The following is a 24,599-nucleotide window of genomic DNA, read 5'->3' on the forward strand; positions in this document are numbered from 1 at the left end:
AATGCAATGGAACAAGTCCAGCTCTTGTAAAAACTAGCCTTGCATCAGACCTGACATTTTACGAAACGGTATGTTTGACGTCAGTCTGAAACTCATCACCTAAATTTGTTTTGAATTCAGGCAAAATTATATTCTTTATGTCATCATAGTTACTCACATTTACATTATTTACCTTATCAGAATGGTGCATAACATGAAATAATACAAGTTTAATATCCATCTTTTGACATAAATTACTACCTAAAAGATTAAAATTTTCGGAATTTACATTTATGAATTAATGTTTCAATATTTTGTAACCAAATATGCAAGACCTCACTAGCGCCCATCATGGGGCAAACATTTTTTCTAAAATAGACCATCTTAAATCATGCTTTCCGGTTCCTGAGTTCCCAGAGGACGTGCCTAAGACCACCACCATAATGCCGTTTGGCTCCTACACCTTATTCAACGTTTCAACGACATTGCGGGCCACATTTCAATGACTGATGGATAGCTGCCGGGGTGACCTGCCATTCTTCGTCTGCTACGTGGACAACATCTTAATGTTCTTCATGACGAAAGAGGAACACTTGAGGCACGTCATCGCTCTACTGAAACACCTTCAGGAGAATGGTTTGATCGTGCGCTTCGACAAATGCACATTCGACGCTGAGAGTGTGGACTTCCTCGGACATCAAATATCGGCAGCGGGCGTGAAGCCCACATCGACCAAGGTGGACTCCGTGAAATTTCCCAACACCAACGACCAACCAGCACCTTCAGGAGTTTTGGGGAATGGTAAACTACTACCGTCGCTTCATCCCCAACATTGTACAAATCCTGACTCCCCTCAACGACGTCCTGAAGGGAAAAGCCAAGAAGTTCAACTATGGTCCCCTGCAGCAACGTGCCTTCGACATGACGAAGGCAGCCCTCGCCGAAGCCATCACCCTGGTGTACCATGACGACAGCCACACTGAAGTTGACTACCGAAGCCAGCAACGTCTCCTGCGGTGCTGTCCTTGAACATATCGTCAATGGTTACCTGAGCCCTTGGCTTTCTTCAGCAAGAAACTCAAACCCGCAGAAACCAGGTACAGCAAGTTCGACAGGGAGCTCCTCGCCATCTACCTCGCCGTCCGCCACTTCAGATACATGCTTGAAGGGACCCCCTATACCATCGCAACAGACCACCAACCCCTGATCCATGCTTTCACTAAGTCTTCAGACGCATGGTCATCTTGCCAACAACGACACTTGGCAGCCATCAGAGAATTTGGCTGCATTATCAGTGACGTAACGGGTAAGAAGAACCCCGTCGCCGACGCCCTCTCCAGGATCAAGATCAATGCGGTCCACCTGGGGATCAACTACGCAAACCTCAACATAGAACAGCAGAACGACTCAGAGGGCCAAGACTATCATACAACAGCATCATTGCCACAGATGAAGGACATTCCACTCGGACTGGCTGGGGAAACAATCCTCTGCGACACCAGCACTCCTGTAGAAGGAAGATCTTCAGCGTCATCAACAGATTATCGCATCCCTTGGGTCGCACCACAGCCCGCCTGTTATCCGAGAAATTCATCTGGCCAGGAATAAAAAATGACGCCTACGAGTGGGCGAGAACTTTCATTAACTGCCAGACGAGTAATGTCAACTGCCATACTGAGTCGGGAGTCAGCGATTTTCCCCAACGAAAGTTACGATTCAGACACATCAACGTGGACAACGTGGGACCTCTGCCACCTTCGGGTTCTGCAAGATACCTCCTAACAATCGCGACCGCTCTACTAGATGGTTAGAAGCAGCGCCGATGTCCGAAGAAACCACTCATGCCTGCGATGAAGCTCTCCTGTCGAGCTGGATCAGCCGCTTCTGTGTCCCCGACGATATCACGACGGACTGAGGTTTTGCTCTTTTATCAGAGATCTTTCTCTCTCTGGCAAACCTGATGGGAACAATACTCCACAGCACCACAGCATACAACCCAACAGTAAACGGCATGGTCGAGAGAGCTCGTCTCACACTCAAGCTAGCCCTGATGGTGAGATGTACGGACGAACATTTGAAAGTGCAACTCCCGTGGGTCCTCCTTGGCCTTCGCACCGCTCCCAGGGCAGATATTGAATCTTTTCCTTCGGAGAAGGTCTACGGCCAGGCACTTGCAGTCCCTGGTGAGTTTTTCCCCGCAACTACCAACAACACCAACCTGGATCACCTGAGAGAAATCGCCGGGAAATTCAAAACATGCCTGAAAACATACGAGGAAAGGACCAGACACTTCACGCCAAAGAACCTAGATGACTGGCTAGACCTTATCGCTCCCCTTACGAGGTTGTCAGAAGTACGGCCAAATATCTCCTCCTGAACGTCCACGGACAAGAAGATTGGGTGACGATCGATCGATTAAAACCAGCATACCTTGAAAGCTACAAGATCACCGTGGACCCTGGTAGACCTAGGATTCCACCTCAAAACAAATCATCCACCAGATTGGAAAAAACCACACAACAGGAGGGAAATTACGTCGCCCTCCATGATACAGGGATTAACCGCATCAACCATCTCCGATGCTCGCTGTCTAGGGGGGGGGGGGTTACTTGTAAGGACATCGTCTAACCCACCCTGTTTCCTCCCCATGGACTCTTTTCTGTATATTTTCCTTAATTATTTATTTCACACTATGCATTTTTGTGAAACTATGTTGCACCTTGGAAAACTTTTATTTCATGTATAATAATGTATATTTCATTAGGCTACTGTCTTGGTATTTGTAATTTATATTTGAATAAAAACACAAATGATTTTGGCGGCTGGAAATGTTTCCCTCCCGGGCTACTTATCCGTCCACACTCTGTTATATAGTGACCATTGCATGTTTAGTATATTGCCAGTCTCTCTCTCCTCGTCTTTTCCTCACAAGAACGGTACAATAATGGAATAAAACTTCAACAAATCGTTCTGTGAATGATTCACCACTTTGATTTTCTCAAAAAAAATCTTTTACAACACTTAACCCCCTCTCTATTTGGCCATTAGTTGACAGTGATTAGGGGGGAGGATTTATATGAATAATGCCATTGTTCTTCAGAAACTGTTTAAATTTACTGTTGGTGAAACACGAAGCATTATCTGATATGTGTGTGTCTCACAACCCAATATTTGAAAACACCAATCGCAAAGCACAAATTGTTTTATTTGCACTCATGCTATGCACTATTTCCACTTTTATATACTTTCTTGGTACATCTACAACAATAAGACATGTATGAGACTCAGAAAAAATGGTCTGTATGAGCCCGAAACAAAGGCCTAGATGAAGTAGGCCATACTATATTTTGATTCTTACTTGGTCTTCCTTGAACAGACTGATACAGCTCACAATTTCTAACCAGCCTTTCAACATCCTGATCAATGTTAGAGTACAAGATACTTCAGCACACTAAAAACTTCATACTACATATTCCTGGATAGCTTACATGAAATTTCTCTAATACCATTTGCCATACAGAATGAGGAATTAAAACACGATTTTGATGCAGAATGAAGCCTTTCATAATAGACATATCCTTCAGAACGTTCTTATATGGCGACAAGTTAGATGTAGTATTGATAGAAAAACCTTATTTTATACAATGTCTTAATTCAGATAAATATTCACCTTTATTTGTCTCCTTTAAAATTGAAATGCAGGTTTTAATCATATGCTACAAGGAATTCACAATAAAAATTAGTTCATATGACTAACAATCATAACCATATTCAGGTAGAGGCAGTCTATTTACGTAATGACTGTTAACATTATCTGTGCCTTTTGAATATTCAAAACCATAATTAAACTAAGCTATTTTTAGATACCAACACTGTAACCTAGCAGAACATGTGAAAGATACGCCTGACGTAGGGGAGAATAGTTTACAAAAAAGTTGCTGATCATTCCTTAAAATGAATTTTGAACCAAGAAATAATTCTTTGATATCTCACACCCAAGCACCTGAGAAAATACATCTCTTTCAAGATTTGAGTAACTATATTCCGCTTTGTTCAGAGTACATGATGGAAATTTTACAGGCAGCCACTGAGAGCACATATCTTTACGTTGCATCAGTGCAGCAGCAAACCCATATCCTGAACAGTCTGTTTCCAACAAGGTTTCATAAACTGTATTTTACAGCTGAGAACCCCTGTAAGATGTAAAAAATAATTTAACAGTATCAAGCACTTATGTTGTTTTGATTCCATACAAATCTTACAATTTTGTGCAATAATCTATACAATAGGGTAAAGTTGTTAGTGAAATTAAGAATAAACCATTTATGATAGTTACAAAATCCTAAAAATGCTCACAATTCCTTTAGGTCTTTTAGTGAAGGGGCATCAACAATGGAACGAACATTTCCAGGGTCAGTAGGCACCCCATTAATGTTGAAAATATGTCCTAAATAATGCTACTTATCTTTAATACCAGCATCCTGAAGATTATTTAATACTCTCCTCAAGGTAACAGTATGCTCATCATCATTTGTAGACAAAATAAGCAGATCATTCTGGTAAAAAAGTCACATCATTAATGTCATTCAGTAACTGTAAGATAAATGGCTGGAATATACTGGGACTACCCCATAAGCCAAATAGGAGGTAATTGCATCGACACTACTCTTCCCAAGTGTTTATTGTTGTATATTTCTTAGATTCTTTATCTAATGGCAACTGCAAAAATGCATGTGCCTAATCGATTCTAGAGAAAACTGTTGCACAGCCAATTTGTTCTATGACATCAATAGCAGGTAATGGAGTCTGCACTTGATCAAGGAATTTATTCAGTCTAACTGAAAAATCACCACATATTCGAATGTGATTCTCATCCTTCATAACATTAACTGTTGTAAAGCCCAATCGCTGGAATATATCTTAGATATCTTACCACTAGGAATTAACCTGTCAAGCTCTTCTTTTACCATACTTTGTAAATGCAATGGAACAAGTCCAGCTCTTGTAAAAACTGGCCTTGCATCAGACCTGACATTTAACGAAACGGTATGTTTGACGTCAGTCTGAAACTCATCACCTAAATTTGTTTTGAATTCAGGCAAAATTATATTCTTTATGTCATCATAGTTACTCACATTTACATTATTTACCTTATCAGAATGGTGCATAACATGAAATAATACAAGTTTAATATCCATCTTTTGACATAAATTACTACCTAAATGATTAAAATTTTTGGAATTTACAATTATGAATTAATGTTTCAATATTTTGTAACCATAGGTCATATTTACATAAGTTTCTCCTACACACATTTATAGCATTTCCAATGTAACATGAACACGGTATTTTGTTGGAGAAATAACAATACGGGCTCTGGGTTCATCACTTTGGCATAATGTAGAAACCAGGCATCCACTAACAATATTAAAATCGACTTTCTTAGTGTTGATAAAGCAACTCAACATATAAGGTGACTCAGATATAGGCACAGTGGAGTATATTATAACAAAGAATTTACCCTTAGTTAAGAGCATTCACAGATTTTTTCTACATCAATAACGTCCGTCTGGTCTAGCGCCTCTTCCCCTTATGCTGCATTGGAACATTTCCAGGGGTCATTGCAGCATCCCTCGGAGTAGCCTCAGAGACCGCATGCAACAACACTGCAGTGGATTCGCATCACCTAGCAAGGGGACAAGTTTTCTGGAATTCAATAAATTTCAATTTCATGACATCAATTAGTACCAAATAGTTCTGCTTGCTGACCACACCTCATATAAACATATGAAGTAGGAACCTTTTTAATACCTTAAGGCTTATGTTCAGTAGCTTTTTAGCTGATGTGATGACTGCATTCTGGCTTAATATACTGAACCTCAGCACAAAATTTTGCCAGATAGTTTTGCTTTTTCAACACACTCGTTAAAAGACTTGTTTTTACAGTCATGTAACAAACCACTCAGAATGCTTGCAGACCTTAAGCCACTCACAAATGCATCTCACAGAGACATATCCCGACAGCAATCTTTATAATTGCAATTTGAACATAAGTCATTTAATGCACGGGCATAGATTTCAATACATTCATCAGGAATATGTCTCCAATCCAATTCTCATAATGAGAAATTAGGTTTCCTTTGATATTTTCGTATGTGGCGTCTGACAGTTTCGCTGACCTAAGTCTCCGTTAGACATCACTAACGACATTTACAGGAAGATATGCTACCAAAATACTAACTTCCATAGTACTGTCGTCTTCAGTTTGCTTCAGTAAATCAGCAGATTGATCTGTGAATCTTTTAAGAAACTTCACTTCAGTTTCCAAGCTTGGATTAAATGCTGGACACGCCTCATCCACACCAGGATATGCCGAACATGCCCACTACGAGCTGGTCCGGGTATCACACCAATCTCCGCCGCCGTAGCACAGCCCTATACTGCCCCTCTTCGGGAGTTCCCCAAACGTTTTAAAGTCGTAGATTTGACAATCGCTAGGATCCCCATCCAAGTACGAGGTCTACAACCACAAAAACACAATGGGACCTCCCAAGCACGCCAAGTTCCGTCGCAGAAGCTGAGAGATGCCAAACGTGCCTTCGAAGACATGGAATGGATGGGCATATGCTAGAAGGAGTCCAGCCATTGGGCGTCTCTGCTTCAAATGGTAAAGAAACCGGACGGGACATGGAGGCCATGCGGTCACTACCAGCGCCTTAACCTCATCACAACGCCAGACCACTACCCTCTGCCAAATATGCAAGACCTCACTAGCGCCCTTCATGGGGCAAACATTTTTTCTAAAATAGACCTTCTTAAATCATGCTTTCCGGTTCCTGAGTTCCCAGAGGACGTGCCTAAGACCACCATCATAATGCCGTTTGGCTCCTACACCTTATTCAACGTTTCAACGACATTGCGGGCCACATTTCAATGACTGATGGATAGCTGCCGGGGTGACCTGCCATTCTTCGTCTGCTACGTGGACAACATCTTAATGTTCTTCATGACGAAAGAGGAACACTTGAGGCACGTCATCGCTCTACTGAAACACCTTCAGGAGAATGGTTTGATCGTGCGCTTCGACAAATGCACATTCGACGCCGAGAGGGTGGACTTCCTCGGACATCAAATATCGGCAGCGGGTGTGAAGCCCACATCGACCAAGGTGGACTCTGTGAAATTTCCCAACACCAACGACCAACCAGCACCTTCAGGAGTTTTGGGGAATGGTAAACTACTACCGTCGCTTCATCCCCAACATTGTACAAATCCTGACTCCCCTCAACGACGTCCTGAAGGGAAAAGCCAAGAAGTTCAACTATGGTCCCCTGCAGCAACGTGCCTTCGACATGATGAAGGCAGCCCTCGCCGAAGCCACCACCCTGGTGTACCATGACGACAGTGCCACACTGAAGTTGACTACCGAAGCCAGCAACGTCTCCTGCGGTGCTGTCCTTGAACATATCGTCAATGGTTACCTGAGCCCTTGGCCTTCTTCAGCAAGAAACTCAAACCCGCAGAAACCAGGTACAGCAAGTTCGACAGGGATCTCCTCGCCATCTACCTCGCCGTCCGCCACTTCAGATACATGCTTGAAGGGACCCCCTCTACCATCGCAACAGACCACCAACCCCTGATCCATGCTTTCACTAAGTCTTCAGACGCATGGTCATCTTGCCAACAACGACACTTGGCAGCCATCAGAGAATTTGGCTGCATTATCAGTGACGTAACGGGTAAGAAGAACCCCGTCGCCGACGCCCTCTCCAGGATCAAGATCAATGCGGTCCACCTGGGGATCAACTACGCAAACCTCAACATAGAACAGCAGAACGACTCAGAGGGCCAAGACTATCATACAACAGCATCATTGCCACAGATGAAGGACATTCCACTCGGACCGGCCGGGGAAACAATCCTCTGCGACACCAGCACTCCTGTAGAAGGAAGATCTTCAGCGTCATCAACAGATTATCGCATCCCTTGGGTCGCACCACAGCCCGCCTGTTATCCGAGAAATTCATCTGGCCAGGAATAAAAAATGACGCCCACGAGTGGGCGAGAACTTTCATTAACTGCCAGACGAGTTATGTCAACTGCCATACTGAGTCGGGAGTCAGCGATTTTCCCCAACGAAAGTTACGATTCAGACACATCAACGTGGACAACGTGGGACCTCTGCCACCTTCGGGTTCTGCAAGATACCTCCTAACAATCGCGACCGCTCTACTAGATGGTTAGAAGCAGCGCCGATGTCCGAAGAAACCACTCATGCCTGCGATGAAGCTCTCCTGTCGAGCTGGATCAGCCGCTTCTGTGTCCCCGACGATATCACGACGGACTGAGGTTTTGCTCTTTTGTCAGAGATCTTTCTCTCTCTGGCAAACCTGATGGGAACAATACTCCACAGCACCACAGCATACAACCCAACAGTAAACGGCATGGTCGAGAGAGCTCGTCGCACACTCAAGCTAGCCCTGATGGTGAGATGTACGGACGAACATTTGAAAGTGCAACTCCCGTGGGTCCTCCTTGGCCTTCGCACCGCTCCCAGGGCAGATATTGAATCTTTTCCTTCGGAGAAGGTCTACGGCCAGGCACTTGCAGTCCCTGGTGAGTTTTTCCCCGCAACTACCAACAACACCAACCTGGATCACCTGAGAGAAATCGCCGGGAAATTCAAAACATGCCTGAAAACATACGAGAAAAGGACCAGACAATTCACGCCAAAGAACCTAGATGACTGGCTAGACCTTATCGCTCCCCTTACGAGGTTGTCAGAAGTACGGCCAAATATCTCCTCCTGAACGTCCACGGACAAGAAGATTGGGTGACAATCGATCGATTAAAACCAGCATACCTTGAAAGCTACAAGATCACCGTGGACCCTGGTAGACCTAGGATTCCACCTCAAAACAAATCATCCACCAGATTGGAAAAAACCACACAACAGGAGTTAAATTACGTCACCCTCCATGATACAGGGATTAACCGCATCAACCATCTCCGATGCTCGCTGTCTAGGGGGGGGGGGGGGGTTACTTGTAAGGACATCGTCTAACCCACCCTGTTTCCTCCCCATGGACTCTTTTCTGTATATTTTCCTTAATTATTTATTTCACACTATGCATTTTTGTGAAACTATGTTGCACCTTTGAAAACTTTTATTTCATGTATAATAATGTATATTTCATTAGGCTACTGTCTTGGTATTTGTAATTTATATTTGAATAAAAACACAAATGATTTTGGCGGCTGGAAATGTTTCCCTCCCGGGCTACTTATCCGTCCACACTCTGTTATATAGTGACCATTGCATGTTTAGTATATTGCCAGTCTCTCTCTCCTCGTCTTTTCCTCACAAGAACGGTACAATAATGGAATAAAACTTCAACAAATCGTTCTGTGAATGATTCACCACTTTGATTTTCTCAAAAAAAATCTTTTACAACACTTAACCCCCTCTCTATTTGGCCATTAGTTGACAGTGATTAGGGGGGAGGATTTATATGAATAATGCCATTGTTCTTCAGAAACTGTTTAAATTTACTGTTGGTGAAACACGAAGCATTATCTGATATGTGTGTGTCTCACAACCCAATATTTGAAAACACCAATCGCAAAGCACAAATTGTTTTATTTGCACTCATGCTATGCACTATTTCCACTTTTATATACTTTCTTGGTACATCTACAACAATAAGACATGTATGAGACTCAGAAAAAATGGTCTGTATGAGCCCGAAACAAAGGCCTAGATGAAGTAGGCCATACTATATTTTGATTCTTACTTGGTCTTCCTTGAACAGACTGATACAGCTCACAATTTCTAACCAGCCTTTCAACATCCTGATCAATGTTAGAGTACAAGATACTTCAGCACACTAAAAACTTCATACTACATATTCCTGGATAGCTTACATGAAATTTCTCTAATACCATTTGCCATACAGAATGAGGAATTAAAACACGATTTTGATGCAGAATGAAGCCTTTCATAATAGACATATCCTTCAGAACGTTCTTATATGGCGACAAGTTAGATGTAGTATTGATAGAAAAACCTTATTTTATACAATGTCTTAATTCAGATAAATATTCACCTTTATTTGTCTCCTTTAAAATTGAAATGCAGGTTTTAATCATATGCTACAAGGAATTCACAATAAAAATTAGTTCATATGACTAACAATCATAACCATATTCAGGTAGAGGCAGTCTATTTACGTAATGACTGTTAACATTATCTGTGCCTTTTGAATATTCAAAACCATAATTAAACTAAGCTATTTTTAGATACCAACACTGTAACCTAGCAGAACATGTGAAAGATACGCCTGACGTAGGGGAGAATAGTTTACAAAAAAGTTGCTGATCATTCCTTAAAATAAATTTTGAACCAAGAAATAATTCTTTGATATCTCACACCCAAGCACCTGAGAAAATACATCTCTTTCAAGATTTGAGTAATTATATTCCGCTTTGTTCAGAGTACATGATGGAAATTTTACAGGCAGCCACTGAGAGAACATATCTTTACGTTGCATCAGTGCAGCAGCAAACCCATATCCTGAACAGTCTGTTTCCAACAAGGTTTCATAAACTGTATTTTACAGCTGAGAACCCCTGTAAGATGTAAAAAATAATTTAACAGTATCAAGCACTTATGTTGTTTTGATTCCATACAAATCTTACAATTTTGTGCAATAATCTATACAATAGGGTAAAGTTGTTAGTGAAATTAAGAATAAACCATTTATGATAGTTACAAAATCCTAAAAATGCTTGCAATTCCTTTAGGTCTTTTAGTGAAGGGGCATCAACAATGGAACGAACATTTCCAGGGTCAGTAGGCACCCCATTAATGTTGAAAATATGTCCTAAATAATGCTACTTATCTTTAATACCAGCATCCTGAAGATTATTTAATACTCTCCTCAAGGTAACAGTATGCTCATCATCATTTGTAGACAAAATAAGCAGATCATTCTGATAAAAAAGTCACATCATTAATGTCATTCAGTAACTGTAAGATAAATGACTGGAATATACTGGGACTACCCCATAAGCCAAATAGGAGGTAATTGCATCGACACTACTCTTCCCAAGTGATTATTGTTGTATATTTCTTAGATTCTTTATCTAATGGCAACTGCAAAAATGCCTGTGCCTAATCGATTCTAGAGAAAACTGTTGCACAGCCAATTTGTTCTATGACATCAATAGCAGGTAATGGAGTCTGCACTTGATCAAGGAATTTATTCAGTCTAACTGAAAAATCACCACATATTCGAATGTGATTCTCATCCTTCATAACATTAACTGTTGTAAAGCCCAATCGCTGGAATATATCTTAGATATCTTACCACTAGGAATTAACCTGTCAAGCTCTTCTTTTACCATACTTTGTAAATGCAATGGAACAAGTCCAGCTCTTGTAAAAACTAGCCTTGCATCAGACCTGACATTTTACGAAACGGTATGTTTGACGTCAGTCTGAAACTCATCACCTAAATTTGTTTTGAATTCAGGCAAAATTATATTCTTTATGTCATCATAGTTACTCACATTTACATTATTTACCTTATCAGAATGGTGCATAACATGAAATAATACAAGTTTAATATCCATCTTTTGACATAAATTACTACCTAAAAGATTAAAATTTTCGGAATTTACATTTATGAATTAATGTTTCAATATTTTGTAACCAAATATGCAAGACCTCACTAGCGCCCATCATGGGGCAAACATTTTTTCTAAAATAGACCATCTTAAATCATGCTTTCCGGTTCCTGAGTTCCCAGAGGACGTGCCTAAGACCACCACCATAATGCCGTTTGGCTCCTACACCTTATTCAACGTTTCAACGACATTGCGGGCCACATTTCAATGACTGATGGATAGCTGCCGGGGTGACCTGCCATTCTTCGTCTGCTACGTGGACAACATCTTAATGTTCTTCATGACGAAAGAGGAACACTTGAGGCACGTCATCGCTCTACTGAAACACCTTCAGGAGAATGGTTTGATCGTGCGCTTCGACAAATGCACATTCGACGCTGAGAGGGTGGACTTCCTCGGACATCAAATATCGGCAGCGGGCGTGAAGCCCACATCGACCAAGGTGGACTCCGTGAAATTTCCCAACACCAACGACCAACCAGCACCTTCAGGAGTTTTGGGGAATGGTAAACTACTACCGTCGCTTCATCCCCAACATTGTACAAATCCTGACTCCCCTCAACGACGTCCTGAAGGGAAAAGCCAAGAAGTTCAACTATGGTCCCCTGCAGCAACGTGCCTTCGACAAGACGAAGGCAGCCCTCGCCGAAGCCATCACCCTGGTGTACCATGACGACAGCCACACTGAAGTTGACTACCGAAGCCAGCAACGTCTCCTGCGGTGCTGTCCTTGAACATATCGTCAATGGTTACCTGAGCCCTTGGCTTTCTTCAGCAAGAAACTCAAACCCGCAGAAACCAGGTACAGCAAGTTCGACAGGGAGCTCCTCGCCATATACCTCGCCGTCCGCCACTTCAGATACATGCTTGAAGGGACCCCTTATACCATCGCAACAGACCACCAACCCCTGATCCATGCTTTCACTAAGTCTTCAGACGCATGGTCATCTTGCCAACAACGACACTTGGCAGCCATCAGAGAATTTGGCTGCATTATCAGTGACGTAACGGGTAAGAAGAACCCCGTCGCCGACGCCCTCTCCAGGATCAAGATCAATGCGGTCCACCTGGGGATCAACTACGCAAACCTCAACATTGAACAGCAGAACGACTCAGAGGGCCAAGACTATCATACAACAGCATCATTGCCACAGATGAAGGACATTCCACTCGGACCGGCCGGGGAAACAATCCTCTGCGACACCAGCACTCCTGTAGAAGGAAGATCTTCAGCGTCATCAACAGATTATCGCATCCCTTGGGTCGCACCACAGCCCGCCTGTTATCCGAGAAATTCATCTGGCCAGGAATAAAAAATGACGCCTACGAGTGGGCGAGAACTTTCATTAACTGCCAGACGAGTAATGTCAACTGCCATACTGAGTCGGGAGTCAGCGATTTTCCCCAACGAAAGTTACGATTCAGACACATCAACGTGGACAACGTGGGACCTCTGCCACCTTCGGGTTCTGCAAGATACCTCCTAACAATCGCGACCGCTCTACTAGATGGTTAGAAGCAGCGCCGATGTCCGAAGAAACCACTCATGCCTGCGATGAAGCTCTCCTGTCGAGCTGGATCAGCCGCTTCTGTGTCCCCGACGATATCACGACGGACTGAGGTTTTGCTCTTTTATCAGAGATCTTTCTCTCTCTGGCAAACCTGATGGGAACAATACTCCACAGCACCACAGCATACAACCCAACAGTAAACGGCATGGTCGAGAGAGCTCGTCTCACACTCAAGCTAGCCCTGATGGTGAGATGTACGGACGAACATTTGAAAGTGCAACTCCCGTGGGTCCTCCTTGGCCTTCGCACCGCTCCCAGGGCAGATATTGAATCTTTTCCTTCGGAGAAGGTCTACGGCCAGGCACTTGCAGTCCCTGGTGAGTTTTTCCCCGCAACTACCAACAACACCAACCTGGATCACCTGAGAGAAATCGCCGGGAAATTCAAAACATGCCTGAAAACATACGAGGAAAGGACCAGACACTTCACGCCAAAGAACCTAGATGACTGGCTAGACCTTATCGCTCCCCTTACGAGGTTGTCAGAAGTACGGCCAAATATCTCCTCCTGAACGTCCACGGACAAGAAGATTGGGTGACGATCGATCGATTAAAACCAGCATACCTTGAAAGCTACAAGATCACCGTGGACCCTGGTAGACCTAGGATTCCACCTCAAAACAAATCATCCACCAGATTGGAAAAAACCACACAACAGGAGGGAAATTACGTCACCCTCCATGATACAGGGATTAACCGCATCAACCATCTCCGATGCTCGCTGTCTAGGGGGGGGGGGGGGGGGTTACTTGTAAGGACATCGTCTAACCCACCCTGTTTCCTCCCCATGGACTCTTTTCTGTATATTTTCCTTAATTATTTATTTCACACTATGCATTTTTGTGAAACTATGTTGCACCTTGGAAAACTTTTATTTCATGTATAATAATGTATATTTCATTAGGCTACTGTCTTGGTATTTGTAATTTATATTTGAATAAAAACACAAATGATTTTGGCGGCTGGAAATGTTTCCCTCCCGGGCTACTTATCCGTCCACACTCTGTTATATAGTGACCATTGCATGTTTAGTATATTGCCAGTCTCTCTCTCCTCGTCTTTTCCTCACAAGAACGGTACAATAATGGAATAAAACTTCAACAAATCGTTCTGTGAATGATTCACCACTTTGATTTTCTCAAAAAAAAATCTTTTACAACACTTAACCCCCTCTCTATTTGGCCATTAGTTGACAGTGATTAGGGGGGAGGATTTATATGAATAATGCCATTGTTCTTCAGAAACTGTTTAAATTTACTGTTGGTGAAACACGAAGCATTATCTGATATGTGTGTGTCTCACAACCCAATATTTGAAAACACCAATCGCAAAGCACAAATTGTTTTATTTGCACTCATGCTATGCACTATTTCCACTTTTATATACTTTCTTGGTACATCTACAACAATAAGACATGTATGAGACTCAGAAAAAATGGTCTGTATGAGCCCGAAACAAAGGCCTAGATGAAGTAGGCCATACTATATTTTGATTCTTACTTGGTCTTCCTTGAACAGACTGATACAGCTCACAATTTCTAACCAGCCTTTCAACATCCTGATCAATGTTAGAGTACAAGATACTTCAGCACACTAAAAACTTCATACTACATATTCCTGGATAGCTTACATGAAATTTCTCTAATACCATTTGCCATACAGAATGAGGAATTAAAACACGATTTTGATGCAGAATGAAGCCTTTCATAATAGACATATCCTTCAGAACGTTCTTATATGGCGACAAGTTAGATGTAGTATTGATAGAAAAACCTTATTTTATACAATGTCTTAATTCAGATAAATATTCACCTTTATTTGTCTCCTTTAAAATTGAAATGCAGGTTTTAATCATATGCTACAAGGAATTCACAATAAAAATTAGTTCATATGACTAACAATCATAACCATATTCAGGTAGAGGCAGTCTATTTACGTAATGACTGTTAACATTATCTGTGCCTTTTGAATATTCAAAACCATAATTAAACTAAGCTATTTTTAGATACCAACACTGTAACCTAGCAGAACATGTGAAAGATACGCCTGACGTAGGGGAGAATAGTTTACAAAAAAGTTGCTGATCATTCCTTAAAATAAATTTTGAACCAAGAAATAATTCTTTGATATCTCACACCCAAGCACCTGAGAAAATACATCTCTTTCAAGATTTGAGTAACTATATTCCGCTTTGTTCAGAGTACATGATGGAAATTTTACAGGCAGCCACTGAGAGCACATATCTTTACGTTGCATCAGTGCAGCAGCAAACCCATATCCTGAACAGTCTGTTTCCAACAAGGTTTCATAAACTGTATTTTACAGCTGAGAACCCCTGTAAGATGTAAAAAATAATTTAACAGTATCAAGCACTTATGTTGTTTTGATTCCATACAAATCTTACAATTTTGTGCAATAATCTATACAATAGGGTAAAGTTGTTAGTGAAATTAAGAATAAACCATTTATGATAGTTACAAAATCCTAAAAATGCTCACAATTCCTTTAGGTCTTTTAGTGAAGGGGCATCAACAATGGAACGAACATTTCCAGGGTCAGTAGGCACCCCATTAATGTTGAAAATATGTCCTAAATAATGCTACTTATCTTTAATACCAGCATCCTGAAGATTATTTAATACTCTCCTCAAGGTAACAGTATGCTCATCATCATTTGTAGACAAAATAAGCAGATCATTCTGGTAAAAAAGTCACATCATTAATGTCATTCAGTAACTGTAAGATAAATGGCTGGAATATACTGGGACTACCCCATAAGCCAAATAGGAGGTAATTGCATCGACACTACTCTTCCCAAGTGTTTATTGTTGTATATTTCTTAGATTCTTTATCTAATGGCAACTGCAAAAATGCATGTGCCTAATCGATTCTAGAGAAAACTGTTGCACAGCCAATTTGTTCTATGACATCAATAGCAGGTAATGGAGTCTGCACTTGATCAAGGAATTTATTCAGTCTAACTGAAAAATCACCACATATTCGAATGTGATTCTCATCCTTCATAACATTAACTGTTGTAAAGCCCAATCGCTGGAATATATCTTAGATATCTTACCACTAGGAATTAACCTGTCAAGCTCTTCTTTTACCATACTTTGTAAATGCAATGGAACAAGTCCAGCTCTTGTAAAAACTGGCCTTGCATCAGACCTGACATTTAACGAAACGGTATGTTTGACGTCAGTCTGAAACTCATCACCTAAATTTGTTTTGAATTCAGGCAAAATTATATTCTTTATGTCATCATAGTTACTCACATTTACATTATTTACCTTATCAGAATGGTGCATAACATGAAATAATACAAGTTTAATATCCATCTTTTGACATAAATTACTACCTAAAAGATTAAAATTTTCGGAATTTACATTTATGAATTAATGTTTCAATATTTTGTAACCATAGGTCATATTTACATAAGTTTCTCCTACACACATTTATAGCATTTCCAATGTAACATGAACACGGTATTTTGTTGGAGAACTAACAACACGGGCTCTGGGTTCATCACTTTGGCATAATGTAGAAACCAGGCTTCCACTAACAATATTAAAATCGACTTTCTTAGTGTTGATAAAGCAACTCAACATATAAGGTGACTCAGATATAGGCACAGTGGAGTATATTATAACAAAGAATTTACCCTTAGTTAAGAGCATTCACAGATTTTTTCTACATCAATAACGTCCGTCTGGTCTAGCGCCTCTTCCCCTTATGCTGCATTGGAACATTTCCAGGGGTCATTGCAGCATCCCTCGGAGTTGCCTCAGAGACCGCATGCAACAACACTGCAGTGGATTCGCATCACCTAGCAAGGGGACAAGTTTTCTGGAATTTAATAAATTTCAATTTCATGACATCAATTAGTACCAAATAGTTCTGCTTGCTGACCACACCTCATATAAACATATGAAGTAGGAACCTTTTTAATACCTTAAGGCTTATGTTCAGTAACTTTTTAGCTGATGTGATGACTGCATTCTGGCTTAATATACTGAACCTCAGCACAAAATTTTGCCAGATAGTTTTTCTTTTTCAACACACTCGTTAAATGACTTGTTTTTACAGTCATGTAACAAACCACTCAGAATGCTTGCAGACCTTAAGCCACTCACAAATGCATCTCACAGAGACATATCCCGACAGCAATCTTTATAATTGCAATTTGAACACAAGTCATTTAATGCACGGGCATATATTTCAATACATTCATCAGGAATATGTCTCCAATCCAATTCTCATGATGAGAAATTAGGTTTCCTTTGATATTTTCGTATGTGGCGTCTGACAGTTTCGCTGACCTAAGTCTCCGTTAGACATCACTAACGACATTTACAGGAAGATATGCTACCAAAATACTAACTTTCACAGTACTGTCGTCTTCAGTTTGCTTCAGTAAATCAGCAGATTGATCTGTGAATCTTTTAAGAAACTTCACTTCAGTTTCCAAGCTTGGATTAAATGCTGGACACGCCTCATCCACACCAGGATATGCCGAACCTGCCCACTACGAGCTGGTCCGGGTATCACACCAATCTGCGCCGCCGTAGCACAGCCCTATACTGCCCCTCTTCGGGAGTTCCCCAAACGTTTTAAAGTCGTAGATTTGACAATCGCTAGGATCCCCATCCAAGTACGAGGTCTACAACCACAAAAACACAATGGGACCTCCCACGCACGCCAAGTTCCGCCGCAGAAGCTGAGAGATGCCAAACGTGCCTTCGAAGACATGGAATGGATGGGCATATGCTAGAAGGAGTCCAGCCATTGGGCGTCTCTGCTTTAAATGGTAAAGAAACCGGACGGGACATGGAGGCCATGCGGTCACTACCAGCGCCTTAACCTCATCACAACGCCAGACCACTACCCTCTGCCAAATATACAAGACCTCACTAGCGCCCTTCATGGGGCAAACATTTTTTCTAAAATAGACCTTCTTAAATCATGCTTTCCGGTTCCTGAGTTCCCAGAGGACGTGCCTAAGACCACCATCATAATGCCGTTTGGCTCCTACACCTTATTCAACGTTTCAACGACATTGCGGGCCACATTTCAATGACTGATTGGTAGCTGCCGGGGTGACCTGCCATTCTTCGTCTGCTACGTGGACAACATCTTAATGTTCTTCATGATGAAAGAGGAACACTTGAGGCACGTCATCGCCCTACTGAAACACCTTCAGGAGAATGGTTTGATCGTGCGCTTCGACAAATGCTCATTCGACGCCGAGAGGGTGGACTTTCTCGGACATCAAATATTGGCAGTGGGCGTGAAGCCCACATCGACCAAGGTGGACTCCGTGAAATTTCCCAACACCAACGACCAACCAGCACCTTCAGGAGTTTTGGGGAATGGTAAACTACTACCGTCGCTTCATCCCCAACATTGTACAAATCCTGACTCCCCTCAACGACGTCCTGAAGGGAAAAGCCAAGAAGTTCAACTATGGTCCCCTGCAGCAACGTGCCTTCGACATGACGAAGGCAGCCCTCGCTGAAGCCACCACCCTGGTGTACCATGACGACAGTGTCACACTGAAGTTGACTACCGAAGCCAGCAATGTCTCCTGCGGTGCTGTCCTTGAACATATCGTCAATGGTTACCTGAGCCCTTGGCCTTCTTCAGCAAGAAACTCAAACCCGCAGAAACCAAGAACAATAAGTTCGACAGGGAGTTCCTCGCCATCTACCTCGCCGTCCGCCACTTCAGATACATGCTTGAAGGGACCCCCTCCACCATCGCAACAGACCACCAACCCCTGATCCATGCTTTCACTAAGTCTTCAGACGCATGGTCATCTTGCCAACAACGACACTTGGCAGCCATCAGAGAATTTGGCTGCATTATCAGGTACGTAACGGGTAAGAAGAACCCCGTCGCCGACGCCCTCTCCAGGATCAAGATCAATGCAGTCCACCTGGGGATCAACTACGCAAACCTCAACATAGAACAGCAGAACGACTCAGAGGGCCAAGACTATCATACAACAGCATCATTGCCACAGATGAAGGACATTCCCCTAGGACCGGCTGGGGAAACAATCCTCTGCGACACCAGCACTCCTGTAGAAGGAAGATCTTCAGCGTCATCAACAGATTATCGCATCCCTTGGGTCGCACCACAGCCCGCCTTTTATCCGAGAAATTCATCTGGCCAGGAATAAAAAATGACGCCCACGAGTGGGCGAGAACTTTCATTAACTGCCAAACGAGTAATGTCAACTGCCATACTGAGTCGGGAGTCAGCGATTTTCCCCAACGAAAGGTACGATTCAGACACATCAACGTGGACAATGTGGGACCTCGGCCACCTTCGGGTTCTGCAAGATACCTCCTAACAATCACGACCGCTCTACTAGATGGTTAGAAGCAGCGCCGATGTCCGAAGAAACCACTCATGCCTGCGATGAAGCTCTCCTGTCGAGCTGGATCAGCCGCTTCTGTGTCCCCGACGATATCACGACGGACTGAGGTTTTGCTCTTTTGTCAGAGATCTTTCTCTCTCTGGCAAACCTGATGGGAACAATACTCCACAGCACCACAGCATACAACCCAACAGTAAACGGCATGGTCGAGAGAGCTCGTCGCACACTCAAGCTAGCCCTGATGGTGAGATGTACGGACGAACATTGGAAAGTGCAACTCCCGTGGGTCCTCCTTGGCCTTCGCACCGCTCCCAGGGCAGATATTGAAACTTTTCCTTTGGAGAAGGTCTACGGCTAGGCACTTGCAGTCCCTGGTGAGTTTTTCCCTGCAACTACCAACAACACCAACCTGGATCACCTGAGAGAAATCGCCGGGAAATTCAAAACATGCCTGAAAACATACGAGGAAAGGACCAGACACTTCACGCCAAAGAACCTAGATGACTGGCTAGACCTTATCGCGCCCCTTACGAGGTTGTCAGAATTACGGCCAAATATCTCCTCCTGAACGTCCACGGACAAGAAGATTGGGTGACGATCGATCGATTAAAACCAGCATACCTTGAAAGCAACAAGATCACCGTGGACCCTGGTAGACCTAGGATTCCACCTCAGAACAAATCATCCACCAGATTTGAAAAAAACACACAACAGGAGGGAAATTACGTCGCCCTCCATGATACAGGGATTAACCGCATCAACCATCTCCGATGCTCGCTGTCTAGGGGGGGGGGGGTTACTTGTAATGACATCGTCTAACCCACCCTGTTTCCTCCCCATGGACTCTTTTCTGTATATTTTACCTTAATTATTTATTTCACATTATGCATTTTTGTGAAACTATGTTGCACTCTTTGAAAACTTTCATTTCATGTATAATAATGTATATTTCATTAGGCTACTGTCTGTGTATTTGTAATTTATATTTGAATAAAAACACAAATGATTTTGGCTGTTGGAAATGTTTCCCTCCCGGGCTACTTATCCGTCCACACTCTGTAATATAGTGACCATTGCATGTTTAGTAAATTGCCAGTCTCTCTCTCCTCGTCTTTTCCTCACAAGAACGGTACAATAATGGAATAAAACTTCAACAAATCGTTCTGTGAATGATTCACCACTTTGATTTTCTCAAAAAAAAATCTTTTACAACACTTAACCCCCTCTCTATTTGGCCATTAGTTGACAGTGATTAGGGGGGAGGATTTATATGAATAATGCCATTGTTCTTCAGAAACTGTTTGAATTTACTGTTGGTGAAACACGATGCATTATCTGATATGTGTGTGTCTCACAACCCAATATTTGAAAACACCAATCGCAAAGCACAAATTATTTTATTTGCACTCATGCTATGCACTATTTCCACTTTTATATACTTTCTTGGTACATCTACAACAATAAGACATGTATGAGACTCAGAAAAAATGGTCTGTATGAGCCCGAAACAAAGGCCTAGATGAAGTAGGCCATACTATATTTTGATTTTTACTTGGTCTTCCTTGAACAGACTGATACAGCTCACAATTTCTAACCAGCCTTTCAACATCCTGATCAATGTTAGAGTACAAGATACTTCAGCACACTAAAGACTTCATACTACATATTCCTGGATAGCTTACATGAAATTTCTCTAATACCATTTGCCATACAGAATGAGGAAATAAAACACGATTTTGATGCAGAATGAAGCCTTTCATAATAGACATATCCTTCAGAACGTTCTTATATGGCGACAAGTTAGATGTAGTATTGATAGAAAAACCTTATTTTATACAATGTCTTAATTCAGATAAATATTCACATTTATTTGTCTCCTTTAAAATTGAAATGCAGGTTTTATTCATATGCTACAGGCAATTCACAATAAAAATAAGTTCATATGACTAACAATCATAACCATATTCAGGTAGAGGCAGTCTATTTACGTAATTACTGTTAACATTATCTGTGCCTTTTGAATATTCAAAACCATAATTAAACTAAGCTATTTTTAGATACCAACACTGTAACCTAGCAGAACATGTGAAAGATACGCCTGACGTAGGGGAGAATAGTTTACAAAAAAGTTGCTGATCATTCCTGAAAATAAATTTTGAACCAAGAAATAATTCTTTGATATCTCACACCCAAGCACCTGAGAAAATACATCTCTTTCAAGATTTGAGTAACTATATTCCGCTTTGTTCAGAGTACATGATGGAAATTTCACAGGCAGCCACTGAGAGCACATATCTTTACGTTGCATCAGTGCAGCAGCAAACCCATATCCTGAACAGTCTGTTTCCAACAAGGTTTCATAAACTGTATTTTACAGCTGAGAACCCCTGTAAGATGTAAAAAATAATTTAACAGTATCAAACACATATGTTGTTCTTGATTCCATACAAATCTTGCAATTTTGTGCAATAATCTATACAATAGGGTAAAGTTGTTAGTGAAATTAGGAATAAACCATTTATGATAGTTACAAAATCCTAAAAATGCTCGCAATTCCTTTAGGTCTTTTAGTGAAGGGGCATCAACAATGGAACGAACATTTCCATGGTCAGTAGGCACCCCATTAATGTTGAAAATATGTCCTAAATAGTGCTACTTATCTTCAATACCAGCATCCTAAAGATTATTTAATACTCTCCTCAAGGTAACAGTATGCTCATCATCATTTGTAGACAAAATAAGCAGATCATTCTGGTAAAAAAGTCACATCATTAATGTCATTCAGTAACTGTAAGATAAATGACTGAAATATACTGGGACTACCTCATAAGCCAAATAGGAGGTAATTGCATCGATACTACTCTTCCCAAGTGTTTATTGTTGTATATTTCTTAGATTCTTTATCTAATGGCAACTGCAAAAATGCATGTGCCTAATCGATTCTAGAGAAAACTGTTGCACAGCCAATTTGTTCTATGACATCAATAGCAGGTAATGGAGTCTGCACTTGATCAAGGAATTTATTCAGTCTAACTGAAAAATCACCACATATTCGAATGTGATTCTCATCCTTCATAACATTAACTGTTGTAAAGCCCAATCGCTGGAATATATCTTAGATATCTTACCACTAGGAATTAACCTGTCAAGCTCTTCTTTTACCATACTTTGTGAATGCAATGGAACAAGTCCAGCTCTTGTAAAAACTGGCCTTGCATCAGACCTGACATTTAACGAAACGGTATGTTTGACGTCAGTCTGAAACTCATCACCTAAATTTGTTTTGAATTCAGGCAAAATTATATTCTTTATGTCATCATAGTTACTCACATTTACATTATTTACCTTATCAGAATGGTGCATAACATGAAATAATACAAGTTTAATATCCATCTTTTGACATAAATTACTACCTAAAAGATTAAAATTTTCGGAATTTACATTTATGAATTAATGTTTGAATATTTTGTAACCATAGGTCATATTTACATAAGTTTCTCCTACACACATTTATAGCATTTCCAATGTAACATGAACACGGTATTTTGTTGGAGAAATAACAATACGAGCTCTGGGTTCATCACTTTGGCATAATGTAGAAACCAGGCTTCCACTAACAATATTAAAATCGACTTTCTTAGTGTTGATAAAGCAACTCAACATATAAGGTGACTCAGATATAGGCACAGTGGAGTATATTATAACAAAGAATTTACCCTTAGTTAAGAGCATACACAGATTTTTTCTACATCAATAACGTCCGTCTGGTCCAGCGCCTCTTCCCCTTATGCTGCATTGGAACATTTCCAGGGGTCATTGCAGCATCCCTCGGAGTTGCCTCAGAGACCGCATGCAACAACACTGCAGTGGATTCGCATCACCTAGCAAGGGGACAAATTTTCTGGAATTTAATAAATTTCAATTTCATGACATCAATTAGTACCAAATAGTTCTGCTTGCTGACCTCAACTCATATAAACATATGAAGTAGGAACCTTTTTAATACCTTAAGGCTTATGTTCAGTAACTTTTTAGCTGATGTGATGACTGCATTCTGGCTTAATATACTGAACCTCAGCACAAAATTTTGCCAGATAATTTTGCTTTTTCAACACACTCGTTAAATGACTTGTTTTTACAGTCATGTAACAAACCACTCAGAATGCTTGCAGACCTTAAGCCACTCACAAATGCATCTCACAGAGACATATCCCGACAGCAATCTTTATAATTGCAATTTGAACACAAGTCATTTAATGCACGGGCATATATTTCAATACATTCATCAGGAATATGTCTCCAATCCAATTCTCATAATGAGAAATTAGGTTTCCTTTGATATTTTCGTATGTGGCGTCTGACAGTTTCGCTGACCAAAGTCTCCGTTGGTCTTTTTGTCCGATGTCATTTCGTCCGACGACACTTCGTCCACGTCTTTTTGTCCAATGTCTTTTCGTCCGATGGACTTTTGGTCCTACGACATTTGGTCCAATTTCTAAAGAAAACAAGTGTTTTAAAGGATTGTTAGTACCATTTACTTCACTACTGTTTTAAAAGTTTATACCTTATTGGCATTTATGATAAAGTAATAAGTTCATTTTCTAATTACTCCATTATTCATGCTTAACATTGTCTTTTTCCTTCTCTCTCTCTTTAGTATGGTACAATATATAGTGTGCTGCAAGTTTAGTACTCCAGTTTCTTAATCTGCCCATTCCGAAATAGCAAAGTTCATACATTCAACGAAGAAGAAAAGAAAATTAGTAGATGAAAGTAATTACATCTACGATTTTCATTCAAGTAATACAATACATGGAAAAGCTAGGGTAAAATGTTATTATTCCGCAAAGGGTAGTTATGTTATGTTGAGCAATTTTTCTTCAATTCTATATTGTCAGACACTTCTACTTAATTTTACTTTAACTAGTTTTTTTCATTCCTATATCTTAGTTTGGCAATAATTTATTACAAACAAGAAG

The sequence above is a fragment of the Palaemon carinicauda genome, chromosome 10 (genome assembly GCF_036898095.1).
Source record: "Palaemon carinicauda isolate YSFRI2023 chromosome 10, ASM3689809v2, whole genome shotgun sequence".
NCBI classification, from domain to species: domain Eukaryota; kingdom Metazoa; phylum Arthropoda; class Malacostraca; order Decapoda; family Palaemonidae; genus Palaemon; species Palaemon carinicauda.